The sequence below is a fragment of the Triticum aestivum genome, chromosome 6A (assembly GCF_018294505.1).
Source record: "Triticum aestivum cultivar Chinese Spring chromosome 6A, IWGSC CS RefSeq v2.1, whole genome shotgun sequence".
NCBI lineage: Eukaryota > Viridiplantae > Streptophyta > Magnoliopsida > Poales > Poaceae > Triticum > Triticum aestivum.
This window is the reverse complement of record NC_057809.1, coordinates 458062626-458075578: the sequence shown is the minus strand read 5'-3', so window position 1 is coordinate 458075578 and position 12953 is coordinate 458062626. Positions and strand designations below refer to the sequence as shown.

Below are 12953 nucleotides of genomic sequence, written 5' to 3'. Positions count from 1 at the left end.
GGAGACTCGAGATGATCAGTAAGTTTTTCTGGCGTCAAGCCGAAGATCGTTTGGTAAGCTTAAGCTAGCACAGGATGATCATTTGTTGACGTGGGATAGTGAATAGGCGATTCATTTGCAGGTTACGAAATAAATCAGCAGACTGTAGGCCCGTGTGTTACGGACGCTACGCTTTTGGTGTCGGCGAAAGAGAAGGTGGTGGATGGTGACCTGTTTTTGAGGCCATGCCGCTGAGCAATCTAGCTACAACCAAAAGTTCCGAATCTTAATTTCTTACTATTTCGGAATCTAGCCACTGTTAAGGACAGCATGACTGTGCAGAGACCGAAATCAGGCAACGCTGGGCATAATTCCCTTGGAGAGAATCACTCCCTGCCGGCCCTTGTCAGTGCGTACAAGTAGAACAACCGCACATGCACCGGGAACATCACAAGCTGCACAGCAAATGCTCCTACCAATCATATCTGATATAACACTCAGATCAGACCAAGGTTACATCGACATGGCGATTTTGATGCATGAACATGCAGCATACGCCGTCCCCACTCTTTCAACACTTTGTACATGGTCGGTTTCAAGCAAAGCACAAGAAAATAAATTACGTACAATGAGTATATTCTTGAGACGATGGCCTCCACCGCGCTTACACTCTGACTATACACATTCCATGATATCTGAACCGTGTGCCTCCATTCTCCAATTTTCCGTCCAGCAGAGGTTCAGTCGTTCCTTGAGCCTTGCCTCGTGCTACGTCTGAATGGTGAACCTACCCACATTTAGTTAATTATTTTGCTATCTCCTCAAGCCTTCTGAGTATCTCCTTGGTGTTGGGCCGGAGCGACGGCGAAGGGCTGCAGCACGCCGTGGCCAGCTCGAAGAACGCGTTCAGCTTCTTCTCGTTCCCCGACTTCCTGCTCTGCCTGACGAGGTCGGAGCTGAAGGCGTCGGAGATCTTCCTCTCGAGCACCAGGTTCTTGAACGACGCCGGCAGGAAGATGTCGCGGGAGCTGGGCGCGCGGTCGTCGTCGCCGGCGGGCTCCTTCTGCGCGAGCATCTCCAGCAGCACCACGCCCAGGCTGTACACGTCGCTCTCCCTGGTGGCGTCCCTCATCTTGACCAGCTCCGGCGCCTTGTACCCCTGCGCCGCCGACGCCTCCAGCATCTCGTGGGCGCCGCCGGTGTTGAGCAGGAGGTAGAGGCCGTAGTCCGAGATCCTGCACTCGTAGCTGGCGTCGAGGAGGATGTTGCTCGTCTTGAGGTTGCCGTGGATGATCGGCTTCTCCATCCCCGTGTGCAGGTGGTCGAGCCCCTTGGCGATGCACACGGAGAGCTTGCAGATCAGGCTCCATCTCTGCGAGTCGGCGATCCCCTCTGTGAAAATGGCAGCACACAGGCAGACTATCATCAGCTACCATCACAACAAATGCCAATATTATGAATGCATGGTTTTGGCTTGAAAAGACTGCACATGTGTGCATGTGCCTTCAATTAAGGCACAACAATGACTATGTTCACTACTGTTTGACAGACGACTATACAGCACTAACCACTGTTTTAACTGAGCAACACACTGGACTGATTGTGTGCCCCAATGATCACGATTGTGAAGGGTGATCTAATGACCTTATGTAACATTAATGGCCAGGACCATTGCTTCAGGACAGTGTCATGTGAGGTCTCAGGCTAACAACCAAAGCAGAGAAATGTTTCCTGCCTGGCCGCAGTAGGCAATAATAATAAGAACCAGCGAACATGAACTGGAAATAAGAAATGGACTCTGTACCATAACCAAACTGTGTAACACATTCCACATTGCCTCAAAAGTTGATACTGATTATCGAAAAAGAAAGTTGAAACTGATGGCCCAAATGATTTTTGTTTAGTGAAAGCTGCTGATCTGCCTTTTTGGAGTCTTCGAACTCGCTTCGCAACCACGCCATGCTTTTCCCTTTGTGACGAAATGTAATTGCATAATGTTTCATGTGTGATCTCGTCGCAACAAATAGAATTAAGAAAAAGTTTCATTTGCGGTGTGGGCTCATGTGCACTTTTGACGTAGCAAAATTGTGCATTTGTACGAATCAGGATGAACATGTCGACCAAAGCAAGAGTGAGTGATGCGCATGCACTGACCTTGCAAGAATCGGTGGAGCGAGCCGGCGGCGTAGAAGGGTGCACGAGCAGCTTCTCGCCCCTGGGCCCGACGTACACGGCGCGGAGCGGCACGAGGTTCGGGTGGCTGACGGCGCCGATCCGGCGCGCGGCGGCGGCGGCCTCGTCGGCGCCCACGGCGCACGCGGGCCGCACGAACCGGAGCAGCACGGCCGTCTCCCCGGAGCGCATGGCGGCGCGGTAGAGCGTGCTGTGCGACGACTTGGCCACCACCTCCCCAGGCGCCTCGAGGATGGCGGCCACCGACAGGCCCTCGCCGCCGGGGAACCTGACGAGCGCGTCGGCGCCGCCGTACCCGCCGCCGTGGCCGTGCGGGCCGCCGACCCCGAGGCGGTCGGCGATGGGGCCGAGGTAGGGCTGCAGCGCGCCGAGGCGGTCGGCGATGGGCGCGAAGTAGGGCAGCAGGGTGGTCCGGGTGGCATTGCCGCGGCGGCGGAGGCAGTCCGGGACGCGGAACGGGAGGCGGTCGAGGCGCAGGCCGCGGAGGCGCGGGCGGAGGTAGCGGTAGAGCAGGTAGGCGAGGAGCACGGCGAGGATGGGGAGCAGGATGGAGTTGGTCCGCCCCTTGTGCACCGGCTCGTCCGAGGCCCCGTCCGCCGCCGCCGGCTCCATGTACGTACGCCGGTTCTTGGAATGAACGGAAAGGCGAAAGCAGTGGTGGTGGGGCTCGTGGCTCGGCTCGCCCAGGATTCGAGGCAAAGCCCCTCGCTTTGGCGTGCGCTTTGCTCGGTTGGCTTGGGCTCGGGGTGGTGGAGCCGTGGAGGAAACTGCCGGGAGGAGGAGGAGGAGGAGGATGGCTTGAGATTCCTATCGTGTGGAGGTTTTTATCATCGTCGACCAACCAGTGAGCAGTGTGGGAGAGTGAGGGCTACTGAGGAGGAGGAGGAGGAGGCCGGCCGGGTGGCTTCCAGTCCAGTGAGTCCAGCCTCCGTCGCCTTTGGCCTTTTTTCTGTTGGAGATTAGCGTTAAAGTGGGGGGTTGGTAGGTAGAGGACCGACCCTAGGTAGGTGCACTGCGGTGTGGTGTGCTGTGCATGGCCATTTCCTCCGTTGAGAATCGGTGAGCACAGTGGCAGCGGCAGTTGGGAGGGGTAGGAGTAGGAGTAAGGAGGGTCGCCGGGACCCTGGCTGGCCTGGACTGGAAGGTGCCTGAAGTAAACAAGTTTGAGGCACCTGTCATGTGGTTAGTAGCTCCAGTATCAATATCCATGGTTTTGACTGGGCTTGGTGGGATTCCATACCTTGGGTGATGGCATTAAAGCTAGAATCAACTTTGGAGGAACCTTGGGACGAAGATGAGCCTTCAGAGAATTTGAGCTTGGATTTGAAATCCTCAAGAGCTTGCATATCTACCACATGTAGTTCCCTTGCAGATGCATTGTAATTAGCTTGTCTTTTGTTTGAACCCCGAGCTCCCCCTAGCTGAGATCTCCCTTTATCCCACCAAGGTGGATAACCATGCAACTCAAAACACTCATCCTTGGTGTGTCCTTTTCTCTTGCAATGGTCACAAAGCAATTTGCTTTTATCCACCTTACCAAAGGAATTTGTAGCACGGCGAGGTTGTATGGATAATGCAGCACGAGCATCTGCACGCTCCTGACCATCCTCCTTCGGTTGTGCCAAACGAGTCTCCTCCTCAATCATGCTAGAAATAATATCATCAAGACTAGGCCACTCAGGCATTCCAAATATCAATTGACGACGGAGGTTTAGTTCCTGGTCTAGGCCATCAAGAAAGAGCTTGCTCACAAACGACTCAAACCACACATGATGAATTGCCAAGTCATCCTTGTCAACAGGTTCAAAAGGGTGATGATAATGTAAGTTTCTATATAATTTTTTTACTTCACCTGGATACTCTGTTACAGATCTTGAGCGCTGCTTCAAATTAGTTAACTCATGCATGATATGGGTGGCTTGCATTTTATTTGTTTTCCCTGCAAATTGTTTCTTCAAAGATGACCGGACCTCACAAACAGTGTCCATGCCTTCCACTTGTTCTCTTATTTTTGGTTCCATACTTTCCAACAGCCATACTAGTACTTTATCATTGATTTGTTTCCTGCCCGCACCGCCTTTCTCCAAACTTTCTTCACTCCCAACAAGTAAATAATCATACTCATTGGCGCTCAAAATCAATTTGGCATGGCGTGCCCAACTGATGTAGTCACCAGGTCCTGATAGTTTGACTGGATTTGGCTCAAGTGTATGCTTAACTGGCTCAGCAGCCTGCTGGTGCTTAAGCAGTTTGCTAAATATTTCATACATCTTATCAACACTAGAATCCCCTGTTTTTCTGTACTTGGATCTCCCATGGTTCAGTGAGCAAGAATATATTCCAACACTAGTACTTGGTTCTTCTTATCAAATACGTGCAGCACAAAGAGGAACCAACTAGTACGGCTCAACAATGTGCCAAAGAGTACGGCAATTACTTCGGATTGCAACACTAGCAAATAGTATTATTTAATCCGGCCAGCTGACCACCAAAGCAGCTCCAGGCAACACTGATTCTTCTTCTAAAGCAATAAAAAACACAGAAGCTCAAGGAGTCCGAGAGTCAAGTTGGGGACGAACTAGACCTGCTCACGGCGCCGGATGGCAGGAGAGAAAAAATTAGCTTGTAGCGGGGGAGGGAGTCTAGACGCCCAGGCTCTATTCAATTCAACTGGTAGCTGCAGGAGCCTCCCCGGTTGTACTTGATTCAGGCAGAATCGAGGTCGCTTCCCGACACCTACAACAAAGCCAGCAGCAGAAGCACCTCCAACAATAGGAGCGACACAGCACCGCACCGCACCGACGACCAAAATCAATCGAAATCACAGGAGAACCACACAGGATTCGTCCCGCCCTGATACCATCTTGTCACTCATGGATTTGTGAACTAGGGTTCATGAAGGAGAGGAGACATTGGGGAAAAATCTGGGGTCTTCTACCGATCCCCTTCTCACCTCCCTTCATTTAGATTTTTGTTCTTTTACAATATAATCCTCATGTCCTTACATAATTACAACTCACATCAACAACTTTCTTTCCGACATCCGCCTCGTCCACATGCATTGTCGCTGCCTCATTCGTAATATCCTCCGTTCGCACCCCTTTGTCGACGACTGCCGAAGTTGCCTGCAACCGCTTGTCATTGACCGACGTACTCACCATGACTTGTGTACTAGTCATGTTTGCAGTAGGGCATGCCACATCAATGGTTGTTTCTACTGCTTCGGCGAAGTCCTTTCTCCTTTTCTTTTCTCTTTCTTTTCCATTTGACCTAGGCATAGTTTTGATCTTGTGATGAATATCTTTGTGTGTGTATTGGTTGTGTGCATCCTAGTCGTGTAGTGGCTGGCTGTGTGCTCGTTGTATTTTGTACATCTGCTTGTGTTTCAATATGAATTAATGAAAAATACTCTATCAAAACAAATACCGCTGTTCAAGGTTGAAAAGGCAAGGATCTCAACCGAGCTTGCTCGTTCATTAAAAAAAAAACTTAACTTGCAAGTCGGCAATACCGCAGCAAAAGCTTTGGGTCGCGATGCCATATTGCATTCGGCCGGCGACGGCCAAGGCCAACCCGTTTCCCCCGGCCCCAGCAAAGGAACGAATGAAGCCGCACGGAAGAGCGATGATTGCAGCGCCGCAGTGCAACCCAACATAAATAAACCCCGGCACCGGCAGTGGTACTTGCTGCTTTCACTTGATTTAACTCCGGTACGGTACCATTCACATTCAGTGACAAGCACCAACTCTCGCAATGAGTAGACAGCGCAGCAGCGAATCGCGAGCGGCAGTAGCCAAATCACATCTTATCAGAGCCTTATCTCACCCAGTAGTAGCACCCACAGCCAACTCCCTACCACATGACGCCCACATGCCTGCGCCTGCGTGCGACGCATCTATCATCCGGCCACGCAGCCCCCTGCGCTCGGCGCCGTGCACGCGCACCCAATCCGCGTGGTACCGCCCCGACGCCCTACCACTCCTACTCCGCCGCGCCAGCCACGCGCAACCACCGCCACCACCAATCCACCACCATCTCCTCTCCCCAGCCATCGCCGTCGCGGCCCGGCACGTACGTACACCGGGTACATGTCGACGCATAGGTAGGTACGGTGACCCGCCTCCCACCGACCCGAACACTTCGCCGTGTGCGGCTTAGCTTACCAAGTTAAACACGGTGCACGCCGCATGCCCACAAGACGCTACACGACGGACGGCGCGCACAACTGTAGTAGCCGCGAATGGACGGGCGAGGACCACGGCGCACGGCCATGGCATCGGCGTCGGCGTCGGCAACGGGCCAGAGGCAGTAAAAACGCGTCGACAGTACACATCGTAAGATTTGTGACCAAGGGACATGTGCATTAGCAAATTGATGATACGGCACGGCGAGCGCAGGCGTCCGTGCACCGGACCGGACCGGCCGGCCGGCCTGAGCGCGCGCAGGGGCATTTGATCTACGCTACGGCCTACGGACGTATGTACGTGCCCACAAGATCTACCATTAGGGGGCCGCGGAGTTGGAGGACGACGAGAGGCGGTCCCGGCTTGGAGGCTTGGAGGCTTGCTCCAAGTTTTCTCGGTGGGTTCGTTGGCGCTTCACGTGCTGCCGCTTTCCCTGCGCTGCGAGAGAGACGCCGCGGCTAACCGGTGGCACAAACCAAGGCCTCACCCACCTGATAATCACTCGGCCAGCGGAGGCCATGACACATGCCTTTCATGTTCCGTCTCATTACGATAATTCAGGGACAAGGAGACTCGAGATGATCAGTAAGTTTTTCTGGCGTCAAGCCGAAGATCGTTTGGTAAGCTTAAGCTAGCACAGGATGATCATTTGTTGACGTGGGATAGTGAATAGGCGATTCATTTGCAGGTTACGAAATAAATCAGCAGACTGTAGGCCCGTGTGTTACGGACGCTACGCTTTTGGTGTCGGCGAAAGAGAAGGTGGTGGATGGTGACCTGTTTTTGAGGCCATGCCGCTGAGCAATCTAGCTACAACCAAAAGTTCCGAATCTTAATTTCTTACTATTTCGGAATCTAGCCACTGTTAAGGACAGCATGACTGTGCAGAGACCGAAATCAGGCAACGCTGGGCATAATTCCCTTGGAGAGAATCACTCCCTGCCGGCCCTTGTCAGTGCGTACAAGTAGAACAACCGCACATGCACCGGGAACATCACAAGCTGCACAGCAAATGCTCCTACCAATCATATCTGATATAACACTCAGATCAGACCAAGGTTACATCGACATGGCGATTTTGATGCATGAACATGCAGCATACGCCGTCCCCACTCTTTCAACACTTTGTACATGGTCGGTTTCAAGCAAAGCACAAGAAAATAAATTACGTACAATGAGTATATTCTTGAGACGATGGCCTCCACCGCGCTTACACTCTGACTATACACATTCCATGATATCTGAACCGTGTGCCTCCATTCTCCAATTTTCCGTCCAGCAGAGGTTCAGTCGTTCCTTGAGCCTTGCCTCGTGCTACGTCTGAATGGTGAACCTACCCACATTTAGTTAATTATTTTGCTATCTCCTCAAGCCTTCTGAGTATCTCCTTGGTGTTGGGCCGGAGCGACGGCGAAGGGCTGCAGCACGCCGTGGCCAGCTCGAAGAACGCGTTCAGCTTCTTCTCGTTCCCCGACTTCCTGCTCTGCCTGACGAGGTCGGAGCTGAAGGCGTCGGAGATCTTCCTCTCGAGCACCAGGTTCTTGAACGACGCCGGCAGGAAGATGTCGCGGGAGCTGGGCGCGCGGTCGTCGTCGCCGGCGGGCTCCTTCTGCGCGAGCATCTCCAGCAGCACCACGCCCAGGCTGTACACGTCGCTCTCCCTGGTGGCGTCCCTCATCTTGACCAGCTCCGGCGCCTTGTACCCCTGCGCCGCCGACGCCTCCAGCATCTCGTGGGCGCCGCCGGTGTTGAGCAGGAGGTAGAGGCCGTAGTCCGAGATCCTGCACTCGTAGCTGGCGTCGAGGAGGATGTTGCTCGTCTTGAGGTTGCCGTGGATGATCGGCTTCTCCATCCCCGTGTGCAGGTGGTCGAGCCCCTTGGCGATGCACACGGAGAGCTTGCAGATCAGGCTCCATCTCTGCGAGTCGGCGATCCCCTCTGTGAAAATGGCAGCACACAGGCAGACTATCATCAGCTACCATCACAACAAATGCCAATATTATGAATGCATGGTTTTGGCTTGAAAAGACTGCACATGTGTGCATGTGCCTTCAATTAAGGCACAACAATGACTATGTTCACTACTGTTTGACAGACGACTATACAGCACTAACCACTGTTTTAACTGAGCAACACACTGGACTGATTGTGTGCCCCAATGATCACGATTGTGAAGGGTGATCTAATGACCTTATGTAACATTAATGGCCAGGACCATTGCTTCAGGACAGTGTCATGTGAGGTCTCAGGCTAACAACCAAAGCAGAGAAATGTTTCCTGCCTGGCCGCAGTAGGCAATAATAATAAGAACCAGCGAACATGAACTGGAAATAAGAAATGGACTCTGTACCATAACCAAACTGTGTAACACATTCCACATTGCCTCAAAAGTTGATACTGATTATCGAAAAAGAAAGTTGAAACTGATGGCCCAAATGATTTTTGTTTAGTGAAAGCTGCTGATCTGCCTTTTTGGAGTCTTCGAACTCGCTTCGCAACCACGCCATGCTTTTCCCTTTGTGACGAAATGTAATTGCATAATGTTTCATGTGTGATCTCGTCGCAACAAATAGAATTAAGAAAAAGTTTCATTTGCGGTGTGGGCTCATGTGCACTTTTGACGTAGCAAAATTGTGCATTTGTACGAATCAGGATGAACATGTCGACCAAAGCAAGAGTGAGTGATGCGCATGCACTGACCTTGCAAGAATCGGTGGAGCGAGCCGGCGGCGTAGAAGGGTGCACGAGCAGCTTCTCGCCCCTGGGCCCGACGTACACGGCGCGGAGCGGCACGAGGTTCGGGTGGCTGACGGCGCCGATCCGGCGCGCGGCGGCGGCGGCCTCGTCGGCGCCCACGGCGCACGCGGGCCGCACGAACCGGAGCAGCACGGCCGTCTCCCCGGAGCGCATGGCGGCGCGGTAGAGCGTGCTGTGCGACGACTTGGCCACCACCTCCCCAGGCGCCTCGAGGATGGCGGCCACCGACAGGCCCTCGCCGCCGGGGAACCTGACGAGCGCGTCGGCGCCGCCGTACCCGCCGCCGTGGCCGTGCGGGCCGCCGACCCCGAGGCGGTCGGCGATGGGGCCGAGGTAGGGCTGCAGCGCGCCGAGGCGGTCGGCGATGGGCGCGAAGTAGGGCAGCAGGGTGGTCCGGGTGGCATTGCCGCGGCGGCGGAGGCAGTCCGGGACGCGGAACGGGAGGCGGTCGAGGCGCAGGCCGCGGAGGCGCGGGCGGAGGTAGCGGTAGAGCAGGTAGGCGAGGAGCACGGCGAGGATGGGGAGCAGGATGGAGTTGGTCCGCCCCTTGTGCACCGGCTCGTCCGAGGCCCCGTCCGCCGCCGCCGGCTCCATGTACGTACGCCGGTTCTTGGAATGAACGGAAAGGCGAAAGCAGTGGTGGTGGGGCTCGTGGCTCGGCTCGCCCAGGATTCGAGGCAAAGCCCCTCGCTTTGGCGTGCGCTTTGCTCGGTTGGCTTGGGCTCGGGGTGGTGGAGCCGTGGAGGAAACTGCCGGGAGGAGGAGGAGGAGGAGGATGGCTTGAGATTCCTATCGTGTGGAGGTTTTTATCATCGTCGACCAACCAGTGAGCAGTGTGGGAGAGTGAGGGCTACTGAGGAGGAGGAGGAGGAGGCCGGCCGGGTGGCTTCCAGTCCAGTGAGTCCAGCCTCCGTCGCCTTTGGCCTTTTTTCTGTTGGAGATTAGCGTTAAAGTGGGGGGGTTGGTAGGTAGAGGACCGACCCTAGGTAGGTGCACTGCGGTGTGGTGTGCTGTGCATGGCCATTTCCTCCGTTGAGAATCGATGATTTTGTTTGCGGTAGATATGATGTAATTTTCTGGGAGCTTGCAAAAAAATGGTGCCAAGGTGACTTCAGGGGAGCTCCGTAAAGACAAAACACAAAATCGGAGCTCCAAAATGGCCGAAGCTGCTCGAGCTTTTCTAGCTCCGTTTTTGCCTCTCTTTTTTTTATGGAGTTCCTCCCCAAGTCATCTTGGCATGAAAATTTGCAAGCTCATAGGAAAGAGCAGTTTTAGCATGCTCCCTCTTACCCTCTCTTTTTACATGAGAGGTAAGAGTATGTAATAGATCTGAGCCGTTGATCTCATCAATTAGTGGTCTGATTAAGTTTTACTTTCTTACTTCTCATGTAAAAAGAAGAGGTAAGAGGGAGCATGTTAAAATTTGCCCATAGGAAATTTCATCATCTTTAGTGTAAAAATAGCAAAAAAGTTCAAAAATTTACTTTTTGTTTCGAATTCACTGTTCTTAGGTGAGCTCGGGCGTAGAAACCCACTCTCCTTTGGAGTCTACCTACTGCTGCTTGAACGATGCTATATCGGGCATCAATTTTCCTTTTCTCTCGCATGTCGACCATCCGAGTAAATACATCCGGACCGCGCTTTGTCATTTAACGTGATCCTGCATCGAGTGTCATTCTAACCCTAAATTACTACATTGACCATTAGTATAGCCGACAATATGCCGACTCGGCTAGAGTTGCTCTCAAACTTGGCGAGGCCACCAAAAATTCTCGTCGAGCGAGGACAAGCGGCGTCCAATTCAGAAACCTCCTGTCATCATATACAGATCTTAGCAAGAACCATGATTCGTACGTCTACCAGCAAGAGATGGTCCAGAATTCCAGATAAATCTCCATCACGATTAATTTGGTTGTATGCGGGATGCGTCCCACAAATTTGGTGCTATGCGCATGCAAATTTGCTGGAAATGATTTACTCTGTTCATGTTATCTACTATACTAGTACCAAGATGTTAAAGCATCTGCAATAGGACATGATAAATCCGGCCTTCTGTATGTCTGCGGACATGTTCACACAGACCCACGAACAGTATCGAACAACCTCTCAAATGTCGTGCCTGTCAATGACAATCATGCATGACTCTTAAACTAATGCAAATTCATGGACATCTATCTCACATGTAAATATTAAATGTTGATATCGAAAATACATAGTTTGAACATATAATTTATTTGAAGTGCACAATTCAAACATTAGCACTTTGTTTGCATTGTAGGTCCATGTATACTTCACAAGATCACTGAGTAGATGCGTGTGCACCTGTTGATCGCAAAGATTCTCATAAGATGATATGCATCTTGTTGTTTTGGAATGTGAAATTGTTCTCCAGGCGTCGCAAAATCATTGGTTTGGGCTACTCCACCATCCTCATACTCGACAATCATATTGTGCAAAATAATACAACATGTCATTACTTGCCATAAAGTCTTCGATTCACACATCATTGCAGCTCCACAAACAATTCTCCAACCAGCTTGGGGCACTCTGAATTTCCTCTCCACATCCTTCCCAACTGCATCTTGCATTGTTGCAAAGTGGCTTTATTTTTTACCTCGGGGTTTGGATATGGTCTTCACAAACGCCGCTCACCGAGAATAGATATCATCAGCAAGATATGACCCCATGTTATAGTTGCGACTATCGATAGTAGAGTTACCGGATGTAGCGTGGTGGCGGCCGGGCCGGCAACAACGTCTGCGGAGGTGAGAACGGATGGGCGAGCCGTTGAGCGGTGTTGGCGGCGTGACGACTCAGTATGGCGGCAGAGCTAGGGGAGGGATGACGCGGAGAATAGAGGAGAGAGAGGAGAGGAATAAAACGAATCGGCTAGGACAGGGGGTGATTTGGTGCAATTTGGGGCAGGGTCCGCCTGTCTGGTCCGATGTGGCAGGCGCGCTCGGGTCTCCCCATATCCGCCTGAGATTTGGGTTGAATATGATGGGTATCGGTCTGGCCGGGCTTTTAGGGTCGATATGAGGAGCTTGTTTGAGTTTTTTCTTGACTGGTCAGTGACTGGGCCGTCCGCGACATAAAAGGAAGGTTTCAGGCACCGCTGTAGATGCTTTTAGGGGAGGATTATTTGTTAGTTCATAATGTTGCAATCCTTTGATTCTCCCGCCGCCTTCCTCCTCTCCACAACATCGTTGCACGCTGGCCCCATTGCAGCCGGCTGCCACCGGCTGAAGCGCCGTCTCCAACCACCATACCCGCAGTTGGCATTGCGACCGTGCCACCCTGCCGGAGTCGCCGACGCACCAGGTATCCCTCTAACATATGGTTCTTCTTTGGCACCGGTGACCCATCATCACCACACATGCACCGGTCAACTCTCGAACTCCTTTTTTTGAAAGATCTAGCAAATTGCTGGCATTCATATATTCAGCAGGAACTAGCGGGAAAATGCTTAACATGGAGGATATGATCTAGATATCAAAGGGAAAAGCAAAAAGAAAGAAAAGGCACAGAGGCACTACAGTTATATTACACGACTTAGCCAATCCCTGTTGTCGGCTCTGCAAACGGCTGCTCCAAGCATTTGGCTCCTGCTTGGCTCCATATATAGTTCAATGCTTCGTCTTGCAGCCGTCAAAACATCTATCCCTTGTGCAATTTTGTCTCTGAAGGTGCACTGGTGTGGCTCCAACCAGATTTCCCATAGCACCAGGGTGACGATCGTTGTGATCCTCTTTCGGTTCAATGTCGTTGTGCTACTGATGATCCTCTCAACAATGTCTGTTGAGTGGTTGAGGGAGGACCAGATGGATGGGCTCATGGCCT

At 52.4% G+C, this 12953-nt stretch overlaps 2 pseudogenes across 2 annotated transcripts; both read right to left on the bottom strand.

Moving 5' to 3' along the window:
• Positions 1-446: 446 nt before the first annotated feature.
• LOC123127904 (putative kinase-like protein TMKL1) lies at positions 447-3137 on the bottom strand (annotated as a pseudogene). The gene is made up of 2 exons (XR_006462859.1): positions 2134-3137; positions 447-1371 (listed from the first exon to the last, which is right to left on the bottom strand). The product of XR_006462859.1 is annotated as a putative kinase-like protein TMKL1 (transcript).
• A 4232-nt stretch (positions 3138-7369) lies between these two features.
• LOC123127903 (putative kinase-like protein TMKL1) lies at positions 7370-10121 on the bottom strand (annotated as a pseudogene). The gene is made up of 2 exons (XR_006462858.1): positions 9057-10121; positions 7370-8294 (listed from the first exon to the last, which is right to left on the bottom strand). The product of XR_006462858.1 is annotated as a putative kinase-like protein TMKL1 (transcript).
• Between the last annotated feature and the right edge of the window lie 2832 nt (positions 10122-12953).